General features: G+C 39.9%; 8 non-coding genes across 8 annotated transcripts; 3 read left to right on the top strand and 5 right to left on the bottom strand.

Moving 5' to 3' along the window:
- The first annotated feature begins 484 nt into the window (after positions 1-484).
- Positions 485-566, top strand: trnal-cag (transfer RNA leucine (anticodon CAG)). The gene has a single exon. It is a non-coding gene; the product is annotated as a tRNA-Leu (tRNA).
- A 298-nt stretch (positions 567-864) lies between these two features.
- trnai-aau (transfer RNA isoleucine (anticodon AAU)) lies at positions 865-938 on the top strand. Its single transcript has one exon. It is a non-coding gene; the product is annotated as a tRNA-Ile (tRNA).
- A 170-nt stretch (positions 939-1108) lies between these two features.
- trnal-uaa (transfer RNA leucine (anticodon UAA)) lies at positions 1109-1190 on the bottom strand. Its single transcript has one exon. It is a non-coding gene; the product is annotated as a tRNA-Ser (tRNA).
- Positions 1191-3320: 2130 nt separating this feature from the next.
- On the top strand, positions 3321-3536 carry LOC117395721 (small nucleolar RNA U3). Its single transcript, XR_009322819.1, has one exon. It is a non-coding gene; the product is annotated as a small nucleolar RNA U3 (small nucleolar RNA).
- Positions 3537-11811: 8275 nt separating this feature from the next.
- trnav-uac (transfer RNA valine (anticodon UAC)) lies at positions 11812-11884 on the bottom strand. The gene has a single exon. It is a non-coding gene; the product is annotated as a tRNA-Val (tRNA).
- Positions 11885-13602: 1718 nt separating this feature from the next.
- On the bottom strand, positions 13603-13674 carry trnaw-cca (transfer RNA tryptophan (anticodon CCA)). The gene has a single exon. It is a non-coding gene; the product is annotated as a tRNA-Trp (tRNA).
- Positions 13675-15322: 1648 nt separating this feature from the next.
- On the bottom strand, positions 15323-15433 carry trnal-caa (transfer RNA leucine (anticodon CAA)). The gene is made up of 2 exons: positions 15396-15433; positions 15323-15368 (listed from the first exon to the last, which is right to left on the bottom strand). It is a non-coding gene; the product is annotated as a tRNA-Leu (tRNA).
- Positions 15434-15780: 347 nt separating this feature from the next.
- On the bottom strand, positions 15781-15853 carry trnak-cuu (transfer RNA lysine (anticodon CUU)). The gene has a single exon. It is a non-coding gene; the product is annotated as a tRNA-Lys (tRNA).
- Positions 15854-16101: the final 248 nt, after the last annotated feature.

Here is a 16101-nt window from a genome sequence, read left to right as displayed (position 1 = left end):
TTATTATGGCTGACTCATTGAAACGTTCGAGAGATCTCGGTGTACTGGACAAATATACTGGATTTTTTCCATGTCGTAATTGTGCCGCCTGTGATAATGCGTTTGAAACTAGAGATAATGTGAGATAATGTCTGTTACTGGCGGATAGTTTACAAATGTACTCAATTATGTTACAACTTTTGTGTCTACGAAACATATCTGTAACATTTATGTAATGCCTGTGTGGTTTTTTCATGAAGTTAATTTGCTAACAGACTGTTCTGATTTGTTTCTAACCGTGAAGCGATCGCTCTGTTTGCCGTATATTTTCTGTCTGTAAGAGGAGTGTCCTTGTGATCCCATATAGAATGCGACGAAACAGGTCGCCCTCCTTAATATAAACAGATAAAGAATAAGTTCACGCACACACCAGGTGATTTACTGTAGCGTCAGACATTGGAGGTTCAGCAGTGTACTGCAGTGTTGGGCAAAGTCGACGGTGTCAGTCAGGATGGCCGAGCGGTCTAAGGCGCTGCGTTCAGGTCGCAGTCTCTCTGGGGGCGTGGGTTCGAATCCCACTTCTGACAAACCTTTTTGTTCATTTATTTCTTAAAACGTCCACCGAATGCTTGGTAATTTGATTTGTTTTTCTTGTTAGTATTCGAATCACAAGGTCGTTAAATGATAGAAAGTCACCGCAAGCCTGCACCTCACCACATCCTTCACACTGTTAAACTGCCTCATTATGACGAGGAATCTAATTATGCCTTTCCGATACTTTGAATGTGTTATTGTTCAGTTTAACATGAGAACATCTTAGTAGAACAATCATAATGTCCGCAGGACTTATTTTCCTCGGCTTCTAGTAAGAAGCTTTGAGTGTGTGGCCAGTTAGCTCAGTTGGTTAGTGCGTGGTGCTAATAACGCCAAGGCCGCGGGTTCGATCCCCGTACGGGCCATGGCTTTTCTCCTTTAAGGAAACCACAGTATTTGTAATGGTGCCAAAATGAACAATCTTTAACAAAATGAACCGAAGCGATATGAAGTACAACCAGTAATATTTCAGACTTCCTGAGCTTTAAACATGTATTAACAATGAACACATACAATCAATTAAAAACAAAACTTACGTAGTCGGCAGGATTCGAACCTGCGCAGGGAAACCCCAATGGATTTCAAGTCCATCGCCTTAACCACTCGGCCACGACTACATGCTCGCACGATTATTTGTGAAAATATCAAAAAGAAGTAAACGAAACCTGCAGTAATGCTGTAGATGGCAGTATAGGCTAACTAATGAACCGAAGTCAAGATTTGTACAAGGCAAGCACACGTGGGAAAAGTTAATACAATATACTTTCTGTTAACGTTCATAATAATGAATACATCTTTATTTCAAAATACGTAGCTATTTAACTGATCTTTTCAAAAAACACCCCCATCCACAAAAACAAAGTAGTTATTTATTTCAACTGAAAAATTGACTTGCTTCATGGCTGTTGCCAGAGCACTCGAGCACGTTCTGGCTAGCGTGAGCGGACTTAGCAGATAACAAGATCTACAAAATATCACATGCTAATTAAACATACCATAATTATGTTTGTTTTTATTATACATGGCGACTTATAGAGACTAGGGTGTGTGAACTATGCATCAGCTGCAGAGTCACTTACAGTTACATCTCAACCTAAAACGAAGCACAAGAAAGTTAAGTGACTTGCTCAGGGTCACACAATGAGTCAGTGGCTGAGGTGGGATTTGTACCGGGGGACCTCCTGGTTACAAGCCCTTTATCTTTAACCACTGGACCACGCAGCCTCCTATAACAAAATCACACCGCAGATTTGACTCGAACCCACAATCCCTGGCTTAGGAGGCCAGTGCCTTAGCCATTAGGCCACAAGGGCTGACATGCATCACACATTTGGTAGTGCTAAAGAAAGTGGGAATAATAGTATCGTGGTTTAATACATAATACCCAAGCCATCTTTGGTGTTCAAACACAGCAGAGTGTTACATTGGGAAAGGGCCATACTTGTCAGTACGTATTTGACATTCATGTGGGAAGATTTAAGATCGTGAAGAAGTTTAAATATGCTGCGTATTTGCGCATTGGGAACCTTACATAATTAGGTTTTTGATTAATGCCACTTTCTTACGGACAGTAATCAAGTTGACGATACAAGACCAGAGCCAATAAAGCAGTTATTTTCCTGTCCTTTCATTACCATATTCTAGTGTGCTTGTTCAGAATATGCGTGAATCGTGAAAACGTCTTGCCAATATGTGAACAAAGCCAGCATTCACTTTACTGATCACCATGTGGATTAACCGCTATTGGAACACAGATGATTGTGTTAAAGATGTTAATAGACTTTTAATGTACACGTTTTAGAGCTAAACATTTGTTGAGACACTTCAAGCGCTGTAGCAGTGTTTAACTATTTCCTGGATTTTTGCCTTTTGGTCTTACTCTAGAAAAAGTAATAATAATACTAAAAAGTAGGCAAAACCATTTTTTGAGAAACCGCATTTGGGAGAAAAACTAACAGTTTGGAAACACATTTGCAAAGGCATTGGATTCTATTGTGGTGTTTCTGAACTGTTGAACGTTTCTCATTACATGCAGGTTTACTGGCTTGACAAAAAGGCGATTGAGGAAAAGAATGCTGTCTCGATAGAAAAATCGTGTCAAGCTAAAATAGCTCAGTTAGGCGAGCGTTAGACTGTAACGGTCCCTGCTTCGATACCGGGTTTTTGCAAACAGCACGACTAGGGTTTTTTTTTTAATTAATTTTTTTAATTTATAAAAAACAGCACATTTTTTCTTCAGTGTAATTGGGGGAAATAAAAACGTATTATACTGCCATTTTCTAATGCGATTAAGAAATACAAAAAGCATCATCCCTGCGTGAGCTTGAAACAACAGCCTTTCGATTAACAGCCGAACGTGCTAACCGATTATGGTGTTTTATTGGATAACACCCTGGGAGCTCGACAGAACAGTGTGTATGCATATTGCTAAAATGGAAACCAAATATATACGATTCAAATGGGAATCGTATTCAGATTTTAAGCACAAATTTGATAGACTTCATAGTGCAAAGGAGGAAGGCAGACAATGCAAATGAGGCAACTGGCTCCTACTTTTTAAATCATACGAGAAATTTGAACCCAATTAAGCTTTTAACCGCCTGCAGTTTGGAATGAGTTTGAAATGTTGTTGTAACACCTCACTGGGCAACAGCAATTGCATTATATGAAAGCTCCTGTTTATTTGTCAGCGGCACAGCTACCGGTGCCACTCAGAGTTGGAGGGAGACGGTCAGCCACTTGCCCATAAAACAATACTTTCAGGGATCATTTCTATAGTGATTTACCAGCGAAATGCGTTTTTAAAGTGTTTGGACTCGCTATCCACGAGGAAGAGTGAGAGTGTTCGTTTTTGAGCGTGAAGGAGACAGCGAGTGTTGTTTTTTGGCCAACTGCTCCCTGTTATTGATGACTGCTCCAGTGTTCCTTTGGGGGCTGGAGGAAGCGGACACGTTCTGAGTGGGTATCTTACCAAAAGGTACGCAAGACGAACTACAGTTGCAAAGCACTGCTGCTTTTTCGACGATTGATTAAAACTATCAATCTGACTGAAAACACTGATCACATTAATTGTGATCGGTTTGATACCAATAGGCTTACATGACAGGTATTGCGTATAGACAATGTCATATACACAGAATGAACACGGACAGTATTTTTTTAAGGGCTGACTCATTTTAATGTTCGAGAGATCTCGGTGTACTGGACAAATATACTGGATTTTTTCCATGTCGTAATTGTGCCGCCTGTGATAATGCGTTTGAAACTAAGAATTTTACAAGCTATACAAAGAAAAAAAAAAAAAGGAGTACAGTATCTCACAAGTGATGACCTGTGCTTCACCTTGTAAAGGTTTTGTTTGAAAGACTAGGGCCAATCTAAGTATCTTTAGAAAGAAAAAAGATTGTTAAGAGTAATCTTAAAGAAAGTCTTAACCAAACCAACGGACATAAAAAACCTGAATCCATGGTTCTAAACAAACTATTCTTTAATGCATCTCAGCGGATATATATCTACATGTACCCATATCCACACACTCAATCGAGCAAAACAATGTGTTATGAAAAACAAGCACAGGACAGACCGAGAGAGATATAAATAGATATATTGTTGGGTCCAAAGTCCTTGAGAAGTCCAGCTCCAGGTAAGAAGCAAACAAAAACATAATCCAATACACACAACAAAACAAAGTAACAAAGTAAACAAATCCAGCAATGAAAATTGGTAAAAAGGAATGGTCTCACCACTTTGCTGATGCGGATCCTCTTTTAGCTTTCAGATCATTTCCTGCCAATGGCATAATTTTGTATCCACATGTCGCTTTATCCAGCAATTACAGAGTACATAGGCTTCTTAGAAAATTCAATCAGGAGCACAGGTGCAGAGGCAGCAGGAGGTCACAAAGTAGAAAAAAAACACCCACCTTGATAGATAGACCTGTGCTTTTATACTACCCCTCTTAAAGTTGTATACCCACTTTTTATAATTCCTAATTGAACAAGTTTGTGACCACTTTGAGATAATTACATTTCGGATTAAAGTGTCTGGCCAGACTAACTGCAATCAATTAAGTTGCAGATGGGGAGTTTCTTACCGCATTATATGTGGTCAGTGTCACATATTCCCCCCCCCCAAACAAGAGGCACAACTGGGTTTAAATCCAAAGTAGGGTTTTAAGTTAACTACATTTAAGGTGTCACACTTCTGATCACCAAACTGCACTCGATAATTAACCGGTCCAAGTCGCTTCATTACTGTAAATGGACCAGTCCATTTGGCGCAAGCTTAGCTGAAAACTTAGAAGCAGCTTCAGATAAAGGGTGTGACCTAACCCAGACCAAACGTAAATATGTAACATTTGAGGAGGGTGATTTGGAGTACTTACTTGGCCTGCCTAGTCTGAGCCTTATCTACATTACTAACCACCTGATGAACTAACTGCTGTTGCCTTTCAAGTAAGTTTTGTCTTAACGACTCTTGCTGGGGAGCTACATTACAAAGCCGATACAATGGCCCTTTTAATCTATGCCCCAATGCCCGTTAAGTGGGACTAAATCCTGTGGATTCCTGGCGAGCAGAATTGATGGTGAATTGGAATCAGCAAATCCACTTATCCCATTCTTCATTGTTATTCCCCACATAATAGGCGATCATTGTCTTCACCGTGCGGTTTATAAGTTCTGTGAGGTTGATTTGCAGGTGGTATGCTGTAGTGAGCTTGTTCACAACTCCCCAGGTCTTAAAGATACCTTTCAGGAGTTGACTGGTGAACTGGCTCCCTCTGTCAGAAAAAACTCAACCCATTTTGAGTAATAATCCACAACTACCACAAGTATGGTGTTACCGCTCTTACTGCAGGGAAATGGGCCCATCAGGTCGATTCTAAGCATTTCTCTCAGTTCGGTAACAGTGCTGGATTGTAACATACCTGCAGGTTTTGTTTTCGATGCCTTATACTGCTGACAGGTCTGGCATTCCTTAGTATGTCTCCAAGTTTCTTTGCGAATCTCTGGCCACCAGGCCACCTCCAGCATTCTGAAAAGTGTCTTTAGCCTGCCCAGATGTCCCCTTAGTGGATTGTTGTTATAGTACTGTAAGAAAGTTGATGTTAACTCAGAGGGGACCACAAGCTGAAACTTGAATTCATCGCCTTTGATTGGTACCCGCCTATATACAACTCCCTGGTGTTCCACATAGGTGATGCGGTCAGGTTTGGTGGTGGTGTTGGAAGATGTTAATGAAGCGAAGATCTCCTGGATGTTCTTATCCCTTGACTGAGCGGCCGCAATTTCGTCAAACAAAACAGGCAAATCCAAGCTGAAGCTCTGTGAATTGCTGGAGTAGACTGCAATAGTGGATGGTCCAGATACTGGAACCTTCGATAAAGCATCAGGAATGGTATTGAGACTTCCTTTACGATACAGCACAGTGAAGTCAAATTGTTGAAGTCTGAGTGTCCATCTAGTGAGCCGGGAAGATGTCTTTGGACAATTGAAGGCCCAGGTTCGAGCTGCATGGTCGGTTACAACTTCAAATTGACCAGACTGCACCCAGCTACCTCCAGACCCTCATCTCTCCCTACACCCCCACTCGACTTCTCCGCTCCTCCTGCACTAGAGGACTGGCTCTACCTCCTCTACGCTCCCCTGCCTCCAGAGCCCGCTCCTTCTCCACCCTCGCTCCGCAGTGGTGGAATGACCTACCTACAGATGTCAGGACCACCCAGTCCCTGACCACATTCCGGCGCCTCCTTAAGACTCATCTCTTCAGACAGCACCTGTAGAACTCCTCTGTTTTTCCTCTGGGACACTATCAACCTCCCTTAAATGCGCTTTATTTGCTCTTATCTGCCCCCTATTTTACTGCATTTAATCCTGTACTTCAGAATACTGTAATCTGCCAAGTGTTTAATCTGTAGTATTTTGTATTTAATCATATCTTGACGTAACTATCACTGTCACTGTTATCTGCTGTATTATTGAATTGTATTTTGTCACACTTGTACTTGCTTGAACCAAAGTCATTGTATTTATCTTGCTCTTATTGTATTACTTGTACTGTAACACTTGAAATGTATTTGCTTACGATTGTAAGTCGCCCTGGATAAGGGATCTCCTAAGAAATAAATAATAATAATAATAATAATTGTATTCCTTCCAAGAAATAACGCCATTTCTCCACAGCCCAAACGATTGCCAAACACTCCTTCTCTGAAGTGGAATAGTTCTTTTCAGCACTACTGAGGATTCGGGATGAGAAGGCAATAACATGCTCTCCATCATGAAAGTTCTGAGCCATCACTGTGTCACAGGGTGACAATGTTTATAACTTATTTTTTTGTTTGTGTGCACTTTTATTCTAGGTATCTTAAAGCACCTTATAAGATTTCTGTATTAGTTGTATATTAAAGGAAATGAAAGTTTAGGAACCATTTGATTGCAAAATACAACCACGTTTATAATATATAAATGTTTTTGGAAGATTTTTACGATATGATTGAATGTTTGTTAATCGTTTTTGCAGCTGCCAGAGGTACACACAGTAAGACTGCACGAGTTATTTGAGAGTTGTTTTGAGCACGTTTTATAAAATGTTCTATTGGTTTGGTATTTAAGTTTGATTTTGCTTTATTTGGAGTGAATTGTATGTATTATATATATATTTTTTTATGACAGTATGTACACGTTTTTATTATATTAAATTTGGTCTTACCTTGTGTCTTGGTGTGGGACGGCGCTAGGCTGGGAAGGAGCTGAGAGCGAGTGATGTCACTTCCAGTGGGAGGTTTTAAGCAATTTCCGCAATGATGCTGGGAAATGTAGTTTGTACAAATACTGTTAATGGGTCTTGCCAATTGATTCGCTCTGGATAGTTAAGGGAGGAGTTTGATGGATATAAAAGAGCGGAGATAGAGGCAACTTAGAGAACTGCGAGAGACAGGGAGTGTGCCACAGAAGAGAGCCAGAGAACCAGAGAGACGGCAGAAGAGCGCTGCAAGAGCCACAGGAGTTCCTGAGAGAGCAGAGACGTGGAGAACAGAGGCTGGGATCCAAGAGGAATTTTCAGGACTAAATGTATTAGTAGAACAAGCAGGCTGTACTGGAGAGTGGATTCAGGACTAAAAGAGTGCAGTTTAAAAGGGAAGTAGCCAGACCACTTTTAATGATTAGTACATTGCCTAATAGGGTTTATGACCCGCTTGCTGTTTAGGGACCCTAGTGCACCTTTATATTTTCTCTGCTAGAGTGATACCTGTGTTTTTAAAAGGAGATAAACCCAATATTTGGTATTTGCCTGTAACTTGTAATTTATGGTTCTTGCACATGTTCTATTGATATAAATATCTATGACAGAGAGTGGCATTTTGGGGTGTTGCATTTTAAATTACCTGTGGCTATAGGTTGTGCTCTTTAAATATATGGATTGGTATAGTTAACTATAAAGAAATATATTTTAATCTCTGTTGGGGTGTTTTGTATACTGCATAATTGTGAGTCACTCAGTGCTGTTGCTTTTTTTTGTCTCCAGGGGGGGTGCCTGCCACATCCAGGGAGGAGCTTGGCACCAGTGTGGGGGGGTCACTAGCTGCACCTTTTCCTGGAGCGGTTGATGAGGATCCAGTGGTGTCTATTGTGACTTTGGCATGAAAATTATTTCTTTTGTATACTTTTGCACCCTAGCAAAGTAGTGGGTGCTTTTATTATTTTCTTTTGATACTTTGTGCACTAGTAAATTGGTGTGTGCCTTGTGTTTTTTTATTTTTATTTTTGGTAACCCCTGGTACTACCAAAATGGTATTATCATATTTTAATGATTTTATAAGGATAATAAACTTGTTTATTGCGAAATGGTACAACTGTCTGCCTTTCTTGTCATGGTCGATCTGTTCTGAGTTCCAACTGGTCATAATTACGAACCTGTGTTGTGTTTTAGTGTTGCTAGGGTCCTAGTGCCCCATATATTTAGGAACTAGGTGGCGTAGTTGGCTACTGTTTGAATTTAAACCCCAAAAGAGTGTCCCGTGACAAATGCACAGAAACATTCAAATCCAAACACGTCAAAAAACGAAATAGTGCGGAATAGAAATAAAGAAGGCTTTGACATCGACGTGATTTGAACACGCAACCTTCTGATCTGGAGTCAGACGCGCTACTGTTGCGCCACGAAGTCCCGGCATACTACAGGCCTGTTATGCAATGCTAGAGTGCACAGCAAGCATGCCAAACACATTGTAATGCCGATGCTGATATGATGACAACAGCAGGGGCTGGAACTGCACTGTTGCTCATAAGACCTTGATGCATATGGGGGCCTTTCCCTATAGGTGGAGTAACGAGAAGGGCTGCATTCCCTGTAGGTCTTGTAAGCACGCTCCTGTGATCTCCCTCTCTGATCAGTTCGGTATGTTGGTTGATAGTCCTGATGTGATCTGTAGAAGTCTGGCTCATAGCGGTGTGCTCTCTCATCACGAGCTGGCGAATGTGGTCTAGCACCCCTTGTGTGGTCATGAGTGTGAGGAGAACTTGATGCGTATGAAGCAGTTGGATATCTGTGGTATGGCGTTTCAGAGCCTCTTGGATCTCTGTTATCATAATGGCTCCTCTGGTGTCGGGTAGTTTCCACATTCATCCTTAGCATTGCTACTTCATTTGTTAGATGATCCACTTTCTGCATTAAGTCACGATATTCAGCTCCTCTCTCTATTCCCTGGACACTGAGAGCAACTGGAGTCACTGAGGATGGAGTTTGAATGGCCATTGGTGTCACAGCTGGTATTGCAGGATTAGTACATAAAGGGTTAATGATGTTCAGTGCCCGCTGTGCCCTTTCACACTGGCTGGCAACACGAATTGCATCTTCAATTGTATCAGCTCCAAATTCTTGTACTTTCATCTGAAGTGTTGGCTCAAGTCCAGCAAGGAATCTATGAAATACTTCTCCATTTATAGCTTCCCTGCCATATCCTGGGAAGGCATGCAGTACAAGTGTGCGGAGCTCTGCTGCATAAACTTCAAGTTGTTCACCTGCTTTGCGTGGTCTTGCATTGAGAAATGTTTTAAAAGTCTGCAAATATTGATCTTGTGTGAATACATTTTGTAGGTGGCGTTTAGCAGCTTCATAATCTAATTTAACCTGGTCTGAAAGACTATCCCAATATCTAAAAGCTGGGCCTGCAAGTCTTGATGGTAATATTTTAACTAAGAGTTCAGGTCTCATAATAGTCGCCGTCTCACATCCTACTTCAAACCTCCTTATCCACTGACTGAAGCCTTCATTGTTTTCTCCTGTAAAACATGGAGGCAGTTCTGTTTTAAATGGTAATGGTGAGTTCCCAGTATCTTCTTCCGCCATTGCTGACAAGCAAGTCTCAGTCTCTTTTTTTTTTTTTTTTCTTCAAATCGCACGGGCGGCAATGTTAAACGCGGTAGTTTTTTTTTTCTCTTTTTCAAAGCGCACGGGCGGCAATGTTAAACGCGGTAGTTTTTTTTCTCTTTTTCATAGCGCACGGGCGGCAATGTTAAACGCGGTAGGTTTTTTTTTTTTTTTTTTTTTTACTGCTCGGCAATAAAAACAAGAGGATAAAACATCTCCATCCGCTGCCACCAAATCTCTGTAGCGTGGTCTTTGGAATAATTATCAGGCGCAATATATACAGTCAAATCTCAGAGAGGTAAGTTTATTTATTTTTCTTCTTGATACAGCAGTCGTGTAGATTTAGCAGGGCAGACTTGAAACCGAGAACATGGCCGCTTGTTTATCTCTCGTTCGCTTACAGCGTATGTAAATATATATATATATATATATATATATATATATATATATATATATATATATATATATATTGTAATATAGCGGGTTGTGAGAGACGGCAGGGAGGGGGTTAACCTCCCTGCAAGAAAAAAAAAAAAAAACATGTGGAAATGCACCTTTTTGTTTAATTGATTTGCTTATTGTTTAGATTAATTGTTTTATTATTAATTATTATCCGCACCTGGGCATTATTAAAAATTAGATCCAGGTGCGGAAGTTTAAAAGGAGAGCAAGCAGTCTGCTCGGGGCTGCTGAGTGGAAGGAGGCAGAGAGGTGCGCTGTCTCCGAGTAGCCAAAGGAAGAGAAAGTAAGTGCTGTTTGAAACCAGTGTGTTTAGGAAGGACGGGTAAACAGCGTAGCTGTCCCGCGTTAGTCAGGGTGTTCCTGAAAGTCGAGTTAGTGCTCCAGAAGAGCTAGGTGTTTATTTTGATTTTTGTATTTGTTGTGTTTTCTGTTTATTAAAAAATTGCGCAAACGCGCTTAAAAAAATCCATTTCTGTGTGCCGGGTCTATTCTTAAAGGGGCAACGAACCCAAGTGGGTGCGAATCTTTTACAATATATATATATAATTATTTAGTAAACAAACTACACTCACAAACTCCTGATGTAGACAGGCTTCGGTAAGGAAGATGATGGTTTCTTGTTGTTTACTGTTTCTGCCTAACCCGTGGCTATTTATTTCAAACTCACAGTATTACGAGAGTGAATGAGCTTCTCGTTAACTAGTGTCTGACGTCACCTTCTTCTTCCTCACTAACTTCCCGTCTACCCCCGAAATCTAGAGTCTCTAAACGGCCAAAATGCTACATATAGAATTAAACACAAATGAACTGAAATATACTGCTTACATTTTTCCAGTTATAGTAATAATAAGTCCTGCGTTAACCTAAAGTTTATTATATTGTTAATTCCCAACTTATATATATATATATATATATATATATATAATAATAATTCTGCTGTTTTTAATTCTACACATGGTAATGCCGATGCTGATACTTGGAAAACACTCGGTATCACCAGGGTTATAGGAAACAGCCGACTCGATACGTGTTCGTAGCCAGCAGGGCTATGAAGTTGTCGCAAGTGTGTTTGATTCTCAGCTTTAAAAGTAAAGAAAACATTAAACAACTAGTTTAAATCAGTAAAACTAGTATTTAACTAGGATTCTCTCAGCGCGTCTCCTTTGAATGCGCACTGGCACAAATGGGCTTTGATCGTCTAATTACGTGGCAGAATGCAATAATGTATTGGGTTAATTTACCAACAAAAGAAACGTAAACAAACGTGTATGTATTTATTTGTGAATAAACTATCCTGCTTCTACGATGGGACCAGGGATCTTACATCGGCAATCTAATGACAGGCCAACCCCAGAGAGACTTTGTCTTGACCAGGGATTGATATAATTTAAAAACAAACTGCAGTGGTTCCACTGGGGATCGAACCCAGGGCTTTCTGGGTGTAAAGCAGACGTGATAACCACTACACTATGGAACCTTGTCAGCACTGTGGTGGTGCTCCTACATTATTGTCTACATGCAGCATCTCAAATAATTGCAATCATTTATCAGACCCTTCGGCGGCGTCTTTTTAAGAATTAACCCTGCCAGACCGAACGCAGGCCAACATTCAATCAATGAATCATATATATTTTCTATAGCGCCCCATATGCGCTTCAAAAAATCTATTTGAAAACAAGAAAATATATAATTGTAAGCCTGGTCGAACAAAAGAAGTCTTCTGTGTAATTTTAAACAAAGAGCGCTTTCCACGATTTAAGATGCTTTCGAGAGACAGAATATTGGAATTGGCCGCCGAAACTGGGGAATAAAACTGCCTGTGATCAAAGTGGGCAGAAAAGTTGCATACTTTGCATAACGTATTTGGGAGAAAAGAAAACGGATCATCTCTGATTTACGACGTTTCCAATGTTTGGCCCGGCCACTGCCGTGTGGCTGGTTAAAACGATGAGTTCAGTTTTTTTTTTCTGCTGCTTGGTAATTCAGTTATGCTGCAACAGCAGCAGAGTGGTGCAGCGGAAGCATGCTGTGCCCATAACCCAGAGGTCGATTGATCGAAACCATCCGCTGCTAGCTTGTTTTTCTTCTGTTTGCAAAGCAGTTTTTCTAAAATATTAACTGAAGGCAAGACTTCGTATTATATTCGAAATCAGGGAAATGTGCACATTACTGGACACATTTAAATTGACAACTGACCTCGAAAACGTTAGGTTTTCTATCAAATTCGTTTCTTTACAAATGACATTGCTTTCTTTTCTTTTTAAATTGTTCCCAGAAAGACCAAAAGATAAAGCCCTTGGGAATACGTCAATATTGCCAGCTCCTGCATATGTCAGCTCTTGAACTCTCTTAAAAATTGAGCTCTAAAACGTTTGCTTTGCAAGTTAATTAACAACCGTAACACTCAATAGCGTTTAATCCATGCGTTAATTAAATTCGGTTATTGATTTGTTCACATATTACAATGCTGTTTTCAGGATTCCCGCATATTCTGAACATGCACAATGTAATATGGCAATGGAATGACAGGGAAACCACTGCTTTTTTCCCTCTGGTCGTATTTTGTCACGCTGACTACTATCCATATGAAACTGCTGCAGTCACCTAAAGGATAAGGCACTAGCCTAATAAACCAGGGATTGTGGTTTGGTCAATGTTTTATTAAAAACAAACTGTGTGTATTTGTTCTTGGTCTGTGATATGTTTATAGAACTTGGTACTTTACACAAAGTAGTTTTGGCCAAGTAGTTAAGGTGATGGACTTAAAAGATGTTGGAGTTTCCCCGCTCATGTTCACATCCTGCCGACTATGTGCCCCTTTTTTATGTTTTCTTTGTTAATTTGTAAAGGTCTGTTAAGCTTTAAGGCATCAATCATTACTTGCTGTACTTTAAGTTTCTTCAAAACTAGTATTTGTAGATCTGTTTTCAATATAACATGCAAGGAAGTGTTAATATGACTTTATTACCCAACTATGTCATTGAAGACTGGCCAACATTAATTTGGGAGTCACTTTAATTTATTGTGCAGTATCAAATGAAACATAAAAAAGAATCACAATACAATAAATCTCAGTTTGATCGCTATACAATCGATATGTTGTGTAGGCTAAATTGTTTAAATAAATTCACGGAAACATTCAAATCCAAACACGTTAAAAAACAAAATAGTGCGGAATAGAAACAAAGAAGGCTTTGACCTCGACGTGATTTGAACACGCAACCTTCTGATCTGGAGTCAGACGCGCTACCGTTGCGCCACGAAGTCCCGGCATACTACAGGCTTGTTATGCAATGCTAGAGTGCACAGCAAGCATGCCAAACGCATGGTAATGCCGATGCTGATACTTGGAAACCACTCGGTATCACCAGGGTTATAGGAAACAGCCGACTCGATACGTGTTCGTAGCCAGCAGGGCTATGAAGTTGTCGCAAGTGTGTTTGATTCTCAGCTTTAAAAGTAAAGAAAACATTAAACAACTAGTTTAAATCAGTAAAACTAGTATTTAACTAGGATTCTCTCAGCACGTCTCCTTTGAATGCGCACTGGCACAAATGGGCTTTGATCGTCTAATTACGTGGCAGAATGCAATAATGTATTGGGTTAATTTACCAACAAAAGAAACATAAACAAACGTGTATGTATTTATTTGTGAATAAACTATCCTGCTTCTACGATGGGACCAGGGATCTTACATCGGCAATCTAATGACAGGCCAACCCCAGAGAGACATTGTCTTCTGTTAGCAAAATAGATTTTCTAAAATATTAACTGAAGGCAAGACTTTGTGTTATTACTTTTCAATTTAGTGTGTGTATTTTGTAATTGTTAAGGTGTTGAAACGGCAGGTATGCAGTTTACCTGACTCTACCCATAGAGGACCAATACATTTATTAAAACAAAAAAAAATCTGAACACAAGGTTTGTTTATTTAATCTGATACCTTACATCTAGACTTAACTGTTACGGTTAACAAAATTAGAGTAAATTATCATAACAATAGAGTTAAAAGAAAATTCAAATAACATGCCAGTTAAAAATGCGCCAAAAATGACAAAGTAGTCTCAGATTAGGACAATGGCACTTAACGGGTAAGAAACACATTTGCAGCAAAACCCTTGAAATCACCAGAGCCTTCCTCCTCCTGAATACTATGTAGGTGGGCGGGGACTGAAACCTCCCCCGGCTAGAAAGATTGGTCACATACTGGTAGAAACTCAGAAAAAAGACAACATCAAGCCTACAATTGCTCACTTCTTAAAATCAATAAGCAAATTTCAAATTGGTCATTGCTAATGCTAAAGCAATTTAAGAACACTTTAAATACGGCTTGACTAATATAAAAATATAGTAATTTGATTTGCACTACGCAGGACAATATTGAGCTTAAATAAAAACATTACATCTGAAAATAACTTGTGCTTACCCCCACTTACAAGGAAGCTGTCAACCTTTGTATTCGTCCTCATAACGTGTTAGAAAATGTAAACAGCAGTTGGAGAATACCGAAGTCGATCATCCTAGCATGTTAAACGAGGGCATTTCTCATGTAAGCTACTTCCACTAATAGATCGTTTATACTGTTCTCAATGGTCCGCATCCCAGCCTGAGACCACGATCCAGTGGCAGTCGGAGATGTTTTTCAAAGTAATATGTTATTTGAAATATTAAAACAATCTTTAGTTAAATAACACATGTTTCTACACAAAATATTTTTCAGTGACTTCGACAAGTAGCCAGTTTACAACAAAAATGCAATCTGTGTTAGGAACGCTATTTTAGTCCGATTTAAAATGGAAATTAAAATGGTATTGAGTGCTGACAAGAGTTTGGTATCAGCTGTTGATTTCCTTGAAACAATCTTTTATAGTAAAATGAACACATTTATTCATTTAAAAAATAAGTAAAAGTGAACTGTCATAAGTGGGATTTGAACCCACGCCTCCATTCGGAGACCAGAACACACAATTCTTTGGAAAGACAGCGTCCTTGAGTCTGGCGCCTTAGACCACTCGGCCATTCTGACAAGCGGCGTTTGCTATAGTAGAAAACCGCATTATTTCATTTCAGCACAGACTAGGGTTGTCTATTGTATCAAGGCCCGATTGGGTTTATTACGCACATACTAACTTGCTCCATGAATGATGTAATGACAAGTGTAAAAAAAGAAACAGATTGAAGCCAACCCACGAAAGTAAGATTCTTTATTTCAATATCGGTATAGCTTTAAAGGATGCACGCATTTTACAATAGCAATTGCTATATGACAATGACCAATAAGTAATTGTGTTGCAATACTTTATACAATGTGAACAGAATCAGACATTGCTCCGTTGCCTCGAAGAAACATCTACAATTTGTATTTAAAAAGGACGCCCAACGTGGGGCTCGAACCCACGACCCTGAGATTAAGAGTCTCATGCTCTACCGACTGAGCTAGCCGGGCTGATGGGAGAAAGTTTCTTTCTTTGAGGCGGGGTGAGAGAGGAAGTACCGACACGTGCGTGGGACCTGAGATTCGGTGTGCTGCTGCTGTAGATGAGTGTTCTGGAGACGCGCTGTTTCTGTGTCTGCCGTGTTACAGCCGTGTGAGTATATTCCAAAAGTAAAGTGTTGGATAATTCGAGAGCTAGTCTGTTGAATAAAGCTCTGAGACGTGTGGTTAAATCCCGGTCTCATCAATTTTGTTTTGTT

Source organism: Acipenser ruthenus, unplaced genomic scaffold, assembly GCF_902713425.1.
Source record: "Acipenser ruthenus unplaced genomic scaffold, fAciRut3.2 maternal haplotype, whole genome shotgun sequence".
Classification (NCBI taxonomy): domain Eukaryota; kingdom Metazoa; phylum Chordata; class Actinopteri; order Acipenseriformes; family Acipenseridae; genus Acipenser; species Acipenser ruthenus.
This window is presented reverse-complemented; position numbering and strand designations above follow the sequence as displayed.